Raw genomic sequence first — 3,530 nt, forward strand, 5'->3', positions numbered from 1 at the left:
ACTGTCTTGAGACAGTTTCCCAATCATAGCACTACAAGAAGGAACCAGCATAGAGCCTAATGGAATTGGAATGAGACTGGGAGTCCAGGAAACTGAAAAAGCTACAGTTCGCAGGAGGGAGCAACACAAGGAACTTCAAAAATCTTCGTAATATTGCCATCACTTTTTCAGCTGAGCCTTGATGAAACTATGCATGTAAGTAAGTTACCTGAGACTGGGGAAAGAATCAACTGAAAGGATTGCAGGGATAGTATGTGCCACTCACACGGGACAGGAATAGTGACCCTTCCCATCTGCCAAATAAGCTCCCACGTGTCACAGGGCTTTGGTTAATCAGAAGTGTCTTGCCTCAGTGCTGTGGGTCCAACCTAACAAATCTTTTTTTTTTAAGTTTGTTTGTTTGTTTGTTTAAGGAAAGGCATATTCAACTGGTACAAATGATAAGTATATTTCAAATGCTAAACAGTAAGCATCTTTTGGTAAGTAACCAAATAGGTGGACTATAACTGACACATAGAAATGATAGTTATGTCAAGCTTGTGACCTGGTAAAACTGGGCTTTTCAGTACTCCTGTGGACACTTCATTACACTCACCAAGCCACCATGTTTGCTAACACGACAACCAATTAGGTCTGGTCTCAAATTCCACTTCTAAGACAATAGCATCAGGAATTCCAGTTTTAATGAATACAACAACAGTTTCTCTAGCCACTGGAATTTGGAAACACATCCACATTTTAAGACAATACTTCTCAAAATACAAAAGTTGCTTGCTATTGAAAAGCTCCACACCACTTCTGTCTTATGAACTGTACTGCATTTTCATGTTTCATTCCACCTTCAGTTAGTGTTAGAAAGACAAGCACTGGAACTCTGCCAAGACCTACAACTCAGTAGTAACTTACATAACAACCAGGTTTTCTACAAAACAATTTTTTTTTTCACAAGACTTAACCAGTAATCAACAATCTGTTTGGATGGTGGTGCATTGGCATCAAAAGGCCAATTGTGAAAATGAATGCCTTCTATTTTCCACAAGAATGGTGCTGTACTCCTTACTTCTTAAGTTTGTCTATAAATTTGTTTAAGGTTGCACTGGTTAGGTTGTATAAGAAATCTCACTTTCTGGTATGTGACTTCCACAGGTCTGGGCAGTTTCCTTGAACCATGTGAATTTAGTTAAAAGCAACCAATAGCATTATGGAAGAATTTTAAGAAGTGAATACAGAAATGATGTGAGGGCACTGGTCTGTTTGAATATACGCCACTTGAAATTCTCAGCGCTTTGAGTGTGAAGCTGGAAGTAATAGGGAGTGAAATGAACTTCCTAACAAGAAACAGCAATCCTTCAGTCCCGTAAAACTGAAGCAATAGATAGGAAGCATCTAGATAGGTTTAGCCCCCCTAGGTCACAACTCTTGGCAAATGTTCTGCTCTTATGGGGGCATCTTAGTGGAGTAGTGATAAATTTCTTCAGTTCCCTTGTCTACACGGAGGTCATGTGTGCCTGACAGTTATCTCTACTGCCCTTCAGAAACTCCATAAGTGTGACCAAGAAAGGAATATGTTACTCATTGAAGACTGTGGTCTAATCATATAGCTGGACCCTGGGTGACAGGGACACAGGTGGTGGCAGGGCACCAGGCTCCACCAGGCAGTGAGTGTCTCCAAGGAGAGCTTGGTGACAGTTGGCCCATAGCATAGAGAGCCAATATGTATGCCAAGGCCCAATGGTTATCTTGTTTTCAAAGAAGGAAAATAGGGAAAATTAAGGAATTGTAAACCACATTAATGGAGAAAAATTTTATGAAAAGAACCTACTTAATTAAAAAAAAAGACTTATAGAGAGAGGCAGAATTTTTGTGTGTGTTTTTGCAGGGAGAAGTATATGGATATACGTGCAGTTGGGCAGGGGTGTCTTTTCATGATTTTTCAGGATTACTATAGTCTCTGTTTCCAAGGGGTAGACCAGAATTTCTTGGCTATGACCTCTTCACTAACTTCCCTTACTTTCAGAATAAAATTCAGAATTTTCACCGTGTCTTACATGGCCTGGCTACTGCCTGTCTTTCCATCTTCGTCTGCCATTCATCCTCTCCAAATTCATTCTGTCCTCTAGCAATTTCAAGATGTGTGCTTTCCTACTTCTTTACTTAAAAAAAAAAAAAAAAAAAAAAAAAACTGGTAAGAGTTAAAGCCTAGATTCTCTTGAGAGTCCAAACTCTTTCCAACTTATCTAGCTTCCTTCTTGCTAATTGAAATCTGATTACAGTATATGGGTAGCTTTAGAGGCCATCTTAAAGTGATATACCCACCTCTTTGTACCATCAGTACAGAAAAATAGGGTAGAATATGCCTTTAACTTGGGAGCCATCTGCCTCACTTACTGACTCCCAAGAGAGAATGTGAGTTCCCATGCCACTGTGTGGCCTTTCCAATTCAGGGATTATCGAGTTCCTGCTGATGACTTCTGCTCCAAAGGCTGCTTTTAGCAACTCAGAGGCCTCAAGTTGATGGAATCTGTATTTTTAAAAATGCTGCATTCCCTCTATTCTAAAAATAGCTCCTGATGGTTCTCATCATCTAAAAGCCCCTTGGATAAATTAACCCAGATGTACATCTTTGAATTTATAGGATCTGGCTAGGAAATTTTCACATGGGTACAAAATTCCAGAGATTGAAGATGAATGAGATGACTTGTATAATATTTTGTGCTCTGTGGACATAACCTGCTATATACATCTAAGGCACAGTAGAATGATAGTAGAAAAAAATGGAGAGAACTACCAGTCAAACAGGAAGGCAAGTATCCTCACTAGCTTACAGTCAGGTTGGTAAGAGACAGATGTGAATTTTGATGTTAAAGGACCCATGATCTGGATGAATGTTTCCCACGCTTTTCCCTTTGTCGTTTTTTCCATGGACTTTCTGTCTATTCTGTAAGTGTGATTAAGAAAAGAAGACCAGGGGCCCCTGGGTGGCGCAGTCGGTTAAGCGTCCGACTTCAGCCAGGTCACGATCTCACGGTCCGTGAGTTCGAGCCCCGCGTCAGGCTCTGGGCTGATGGCTCGGAGCCTGGAGCCTGTTTCCGATTCTGTGTCTCCCTCTCTCTCTGCCCCTCCCCCGTTCATGCTCTGTCTCTCTCTGTCCCAAAAATAAATAAACGTTGAAAAAAAAATTGAAAAAAAAAAAATAATAAAAAAAAAAAAAAAGAAAAGAAGAAGACTGGGTGGGGGGTGGTGGTACCTGGGTGGCTCAGTTGGTAAAACGTCTGAGTCTTGATTTCAGTTCAGGCCTTGATCTCACAGTCCGTGAGTTTGAGCCCAGTGTGGGACTCTGCACTGATGGTGCAGAACCTGCTTGGGATTCTGTCTCTCCCTCTCTCTGCATGTTCCCCCCTCTCTCAAACTAAATACATAAATTTTAAAAAATAGAAGAAGAAGAAAAAACTAAGTTTTTCTATGTGTTAGTGTCATAGAGTTTTCTAAACTAGCAAGAAAGTCAAGGGATTGTAAATAAACCTTCTTCT

General features: G+C 40.6%; 1 pseudogene; it reads right to left on the bottom strand.

Annotated features, from left to right (window-relative positions):
- Positions 1 to 611: 611 nt before the first annotated feature.
- LOC115517081 lies at positions 612 to 2,089 on the bottom strand (annotated as a pseudogene).
- Positions 2,090 to 3,530: the final 1,441 nt, after the last annotated feature.

The sequence above is a fragment of the Lynx canadensis genome, chromosome B3 (assembly GCF_007474595.2).
Source record: "Lynx canadensis isolate LIC74 chromosome B3, mLynCan4.pri.v2, whole genome shotgun sequence".
Taxonomy (NCBI): domain Eukaryota; kingdom Metazoa; phylum Chordata; class Mammalia; order Carnivora; family Felidae; genus Lynx; species Lynx canadensis.